The 7,019-nt window shown below is 40.8% G+C and overlaps 1 pseudogene; it reads right to left on the reverse strand.

The window, feature by feature from the left end:
• Nucleotides 1-996: 996 nt before the first annotated feature.
• On the reverse strand, nucleotides 997-5,257 carry LOC118223079 (annotated as a pseudogene).
• Between the last annotated feature and the right edge of the window lie 1,762 nt (nucleotides 5,258-7,019).

Raw genomic sequence — 7,019 nt, forward strand, 5'->3', positions numbered from 1 at the left:
CTTAAAAAAGTCAAATTCTATAAATTCAAGAAACAGAACAACTGTAAATATATGCATACATCAAGTAGCCTACATCTATACAACTTCAGTTGTACAAGTTTTTTTAAAGACAACCCCATTCCAGATAGTGAGATACACATGACAGACATTGTGGCAGTTATTGTACATATGCAATATTCCATCTTGATTACAATGAACATGCAAATGACCTGCATTATTATTATTATTATTATTATTATTATTATTATTATTATTATTAATGATTTTGAAACTCTTAAAACTGAATTTCTGGTTTCTGATGCATGTAATTAAATAACATCTTAATTTGTATGGTGTAATCTAGCAGAGAAATGGATATAGAGCAACTGTCCATTCAGTGAGGGAGACCATTATCAAAGAAAAAAAATGCTGTATCTCAGCAGTTTCATGTCATGGGAAGCACATGCTTTGGCAGTCTGCACTTCACGACAGTCACAACAAAACAGTGCTCTTCAAACTAACATGTCTCAGCAACCTGACACTGGTTATCAGACCCTGGAGAGAACTGCACTCTGCACTTTACACACATGCATGTATTCGCACTCTGTTGAGCCACATGAGTCAAAAGTCTTACTTTGTAAGGCTGATAATGACATTTAACCTCGCTCACTGTTCTGTTCACATAGCTGAACCCAAGCTTAACCCTGATTATGCAGATGAATGTAAATTCAACCATGACTGCCCTGGAGACTGTTCAAAGCATGGCTAATTCAGATAAATTTTCTTCAACACTGCTGTTATATAAAAAAAAACACACAACCCGCAAAACCACACAGGTTTCCTGTTCTGTTCATTCTAGTTCATGCAGAGAGCTTCAAAATGTGACCAACAATACTTAAGTCTAGAGAGTTACATCCTTCCAACTTGTGCCTCCTCAAAACAAATCAGCTTGAAATAATTGAGAATTTGCAGTTTGGACTCCTTGATCATTCACAGTATACATAAAACACAGCCTTAGGTGCATAGAGAATGATTGAAAGTGCACAATATAAATTAATGCATAATGCTATGACAGTGGCAGAAAGGACAAGCCACCACCCTTCCGAGGATCTCCTTTACCAAGAAAACAATAGCCAGTCTGCTGCCTCTGATGACTCATGATCTTCTGTAGGTGGGGCTCCAATAGGAGGGGCGAATCATGCCAACCCAACGTCTGACCTATGACCTAATGCTAGCTAAAACTTACCAGAATCAATAAGATTACAGAGACAAAATCTCATAAAATTCCCTTTTCAGTCACTGAATAAATGGACCATTTGAGGCTAAACCTACCAAAGAACTGGAATCTCACTGGCTCGTTACAATCCTTTTCCACTGTGGAGCTGAGCCAAGATGGCTTCCTTTGATTAGTGGGATTTTCCATTCGCTATTTTGTACTGGGAAAGAACTGCTTCAATCAAGTCCACTATAGTCAATGATTTTGGCCTAGGACAGAGCTAAACAAGCTTGCAACCATCGCTGAGGATTTCATTTCTTTCACTTTCAACACAAGATAAAAAACAGCTAAAGCTCAAACAGGACTTCCTTCTTCATTTCAAAGGAAGTGGTGGATCCTTATCATCTATTTTTGGACATGCGCATGTCTAGCTGTGAGTACTGCCCCCAGAAATCATGATGTACGGAAGCAGCCAACCTCAGCCTGTGCCCAAACCATCCTCATTCTGGCTCTAGAGACAGGGAGTTACTGACTACAGTGGGACGTCAGAGAGAAGCTTCAGGACTGCGTCCAGATGTGTCGGTGACCTGTATGCGATTAGCCCGCCTTTATTTTCCCACCTGTCGGCCCCTGTGGCGTCCTGCACAGGGGTGTGGTACATTAGTTCTGGCTGCTCCTCCAGAGTCCCATTACTTCTCAATCTCAAGCACTCCTTCAAGTCGGCCATGCCACCACCCACGGAGTGTAGGATGGCGTGCGGGGAACAGCAGTCCCATCTGAACGTTGTGTCTCCAGAGAATACATACACGTCCACCAGACCAAGGACAACACACAGGCTTTTATACCCCGCACCTGCGGCATAGTGAACTCCCCCTTTGAAAGCTTCCAGGAAGACCCTCTTGACACAATCTGCTTCCCCTGTGCTAAGCACTACTGAACGCAATGCCCCCTGCTGGCTGGAGTCTGCGAGCGTGCTGCTGTGGTGCTCTTTGGCACCCCCTGCTGATGACTGGAGGGAATTGACATTGAAGGAGCTGATATACAGATGATATTCCCCAGTAGTACTGCCCAGTCCACCTGCATAAAAAAATCACACCAGTTAGATTATCATTTTTAAGGCAACTACTGTAAAACTAAACTACTACCTGACTGCTTTACAAAACAGAAATTAACCTCTGTGTCTTTGGATCCAAAATGGCAAATGGCTGGTTAATGACTCCCATGACAGGGGCCCCCGAATGCAGATGGTACACCCCAATTAAAACCGTCACACACTGCAGTCCTTCACTGTAGATGCTATTGTTTGGAATGGAGTCACTGATGCCTTTGATATACTAAAATGTAGAATCTGGAGAACGAAAAAAGCAAAAATGAATGGAATAATCCATAAGTATCTAAACTTGAAAACCGCCGAAGTGCCATTGGTGCGGCACACAGCACAGCGGGCCTGGCTGTCTGGGATTGCCTATCAGATCCACCCACACTCCAAGGCTGTCCAATGGTATCCTGAAGTCACCTTAGGTCAGGGATGGTGAGGTCACCGTGTACTGCTCTTGCTAGCACCTTCGCTGCTTCCATGTTGCCCTCCAGCACCTTACAGAGCAGCTCGCAGTTGTCCTGCTCAGTCTCACACACCTGCACCTCAATCTTCTCACCTGACAATAGCAGACTAATCTACACTGGTGTGCTGGTCAAAACTCTGCAACTCAAGGTTACAGGGCTTTTCCAGCATGGTGCTGGTACAGCAGTGGTATAAATAATATCAATATCATACCCAGTGTGTTACACGCCAACATTGTGCCAGCTCAGAGAGGTGGTTTAATTGCACTGGTATTGATCTTGTGTGAATAGCTGCACTGATAAGATGTTTTAGGTTTCTGCTGTCACTACTGTATTAAGAATCAGTGTTTTTATCAATAATTCACCACAACAAAGTCTAAGATAACAGTAAAATAGCTTTTAATTCACATACCTAGTCCATTCATGAACTCATTTGATTCCTCTCCAAATATGTTGTTTTCAATTCCTGGGAACTAAATAGCAAAATCAAACCATCACATTTAGTAAAGATTTAGCAAAAAACAAAAACAAATGGTTCACTGTTTTAAAGATTGTAAGGCGTCCTAAAACGCCTTACGGGATGTTTGTATTGAATTTTAGGAGTTCTACCGAGACAGGGATTTTATACCTGTTTTCCAATGTCGTGCTTTATGACTTCCTGGACTAGGACATCAGCAAGCGTTTTGAAATCCGTCACAAACTTTTTGCTCTTCTCACCCTCTTTCTTCTCCTCGATAAGCACGCTGAAGAGGCTCTCCCCCTGTCTGCAAGCACGCGCTATGTCCGCCGCCTTCTCCGACACCCTCACCAGAGCATGCATCAACTCAGACATATTTTCCTAACAGAAAACTAAAGAAAAAGAGCTATCACTTGCTAAGCCCCAAATCCTTGCAAAAATAATTATATATATATATATATATATATATATAAAGACTATTTTTTACGGACCTAATGATGCAATATCATTAGGCTGCTGTGTTTATAAACCTTAGCCTTTATTCTCTGGGCAATTACTTGTACCCACGCACTGCCTTTAGTAATAAAAAGCTTTGTTGGTGCAAACATCATGTAAAGATGGATTTATGCTACATCAACAATCTGTGGTTCCAAAAGCTATTCCAATAACATTGTGAACTGGTTTGTTAAACACACATAATGGCCTGTTGCTGAACCTTAAGATCCCACACAGATAACACTTAGTTCAGTATGGTACATGAAAGGACAGAATTCTCATGGAATTATAGGAATTACTGTGGCCAGTTAAGCATAAATATGTGAACCATGAGAACCACAGATAATCAATACATTACAGTATGTGACCTTTGCATATACAGATACATAAAAAGTCTCAGTTATAATTATGAATTAGAATTACGCCTAATATTTGCCATTATTAAAATGCAGCTCATCCAGAATGCTCAGTAATTACGACCGCAAAGCACTTAAGTACTTAATGTCACGCGGTCACTTAATATCACATGGTTGTGACATTAAAATAACCAGTTCTGAAAAATAAGCAGTTGAATATATTATGCTGTGTCTCGTTGGCCTTTACTGACCATGAAAAACAACCATCAAGCCACACTAAATGACTGCATGGTACAGCTAGTCAGGGGTAAATGAATTAGCTCTAGCTATGCCTTTGGAAAGCCACAGGTCAAGCAGAAATCCAAATAAAGCCACTTATTTTGGAAGAATGTACTACATTATGGCATGATTATAAATAGACAAATGAAGACATCAATTTGCCATGGTGCCAAGATTTCATCTAGCGCCATTTCCAAACCAGGTGAACAACCTAGTTCCACTAAATGAAAGGAAACCAATGTATATGTTCTGAAGCTGGGTCAGATATAAAGCCTTAGTACAGATAGGCTACATAGATTTGTGGCCCGTTGAGATGACCAGACACAAAGTAGCTTGACTTTTCAGAATCGTCTTCAGCAGAAAAAGCATGTCTAGCCATATACAATACCACTGTGAAAACGTATGTTCTTATGGTTTCATTTTTTGTGGGGACAATCAGGACCTTGAAAACGATAAAATGACTTTTGACACAGCTTGAGACAGTCACACAACAGATAAGGTAGCCTAACAGATTCATTTAACGTCAGCTCTAACAGATAAGTACATAGCGAAAATTTCTTCCCTTAAGCCCCATGTGGAATAGTCACCAATCATTTGGGGGGAAAGGCATATTAAAACAGTTAAATAGTTCACAGAATCTAGTTAGCTTGTTTCATACCTGCAATAGAATGTAACGTAAACAAGCTGGCAAGAAAGTAAGCTTAGCTGCATGCAGACTATCAACAAACTACTTTGCAAGTTTATCGATCTCATTTGTCATGCCTACCTCAGGACAACGACTTAACATTAAATCTAGCTAATCAGACAAGGGGTTTTTCTTAAAACATATTTATGGAAACTAGCCGGCGCATTCTCGCAGGGCTAACACTTCGAGTACTTTCGGATCTGGCTATATTTGTACTAGTATGAGACAACGCGCACGCCACGCGCTTAGCAGTGATGTCATCTCAATGCGCCACTGTTTACAGTCTCTAGAATTACGTTATAGGCCAGCAAACAGCAACGCCATCACGCCATATAAAAAAATTAAATAAATAAAATATATCAAGCCATATTCAACCTACAGAACATAAACGTACATAGCCTAATTACATGAAACTACAGAGTGAAGCAATAGGTAAAAGTAACTTTGCGCTGGATAAAAAGGCTGCAAGTAGCCTAAGTTAATAAATAATTAATTTCCATTATAAATTCGATGCTATATGATTGATTTTTTTAATGGTTAGTACCAATTTATAGGGAGTTAACATTTTCAATTAAAGCCTTTCCATTCTGTACAGAATTTTAAGATATTGTAAGCATAGGACTTATATAAACAATATACAAATGATAATTTAAAAAATGAATATCATTGAAATTATGATTATTATTCTTATAGTATTGTTATGGCATTACATTACATAATATTTATTTGGCAGATGCTTTTACCCGAAGCTACGTATAATTGCATACTGAAGGTATGGAACAACTACAAAACACAGGTTCAATAAGGTAGGCTACAATAGGCCTACTCATATTTGTAACAGTTATTCACAGCCGTAAACACATTAAATCCAGTTCACACAGTAAACATTACTTCTTGACCTAGCCTATGCTAAGTCAAACTAGGAGACATAACAAGCTACAACATCAAGATAATGATACAAAGTAGGTTACAATATAAATGCTTGATGGAGGTACTTGTAACAAGAAAGTGGTACAGCAGGTAGATGCGTAACATGAAAGTGCTATAGGAACAAAGTAGAGGGATTTAAGTGATAGAAATGATCCCAGATTGGGAGTGCCCTGCAGAGTGGTGATAGTTAGTCCAGGTCTGAAGATATGAGTCTTCAGACCACGATGAAAGATGGGCAATGACTGAGTGGTTTGTAGAGGAACAGGTTCATTCCTCCGCTGGGGACCTACGGTGGAGAAGCTCTGTGGTCGGGACGAGCGAGAACTGCTCACCCAGATAGCAGGGGGTGCAAGTCGCCCTGCTGCAGCAGAGCAGAGTGCTTGAGCTGACATGTAGGATCAAGTCATGTCCTGTATATAGGCAGGGGCTGTCCTGTTGGCTGCAGTGTAGGCGAGGGTCAGGACTTTGAACCTGATCCTGGCAGCAACCGGTAGCCAGTGAAGTGACCTCAGCAGGGGAGTGATGTGGGAGAACTTAGGAAGGTTGAAGACAAGTCGAGCAGCAGCGAATAGCAATGTAAAGAAATTGCACGCTCCCTTGAGCCCTTCATACAAACCAGCTGAAACAATAGGGAAAAGCTCAGAGTGGGCAGGAGGAAGGGAGGGGGGGGGCGTGGTTTGGGGGTGAGTGCACCCATATACAGTGTCTGGAGGTCTGACAGTCTGGAGCTGGAAGAAACAACATTGAGTGGCTGGGGGGTTGACAAGGGAGAGAAAGGGAGAGGATGAGCTCATAAATAATTGAATTGTCTATACAGAAGGGGAGGGGGAGTATGATGAGACTTTACAGAGATCACTTTGAAACACTACACTTGCTGTCTCTTGTGAATTACAACACTTCGATCCCTGACATTTGCACTTTGAATTATAAGTTTCTCCAGATAAGAGCATCTGCTAAATGGCAGTAAAGTAAAAACTGAAAAAAGAAACGGACTTCAGTAACATATGAATAGCTGCTGAGACACAGACATGGAAATTTTATTTTTATTTTTCTCGTAAGAGA

Source organism: Anguilla anguilla, chromosome 3, assembly GCF_013347855.1.
Source record: "Anguilla anguilla isolate fAngAng1 chromosome 3, fAngAng1.pri, whole genome shotgun sequence".
In the NCBI taxonomy this organism is placed as follows: Eukaryota; Metazoa; Chordata; class Actinopteri; order Anguilliformes; family Anguillidae; genus Anguilla; species Anguilla anguilla.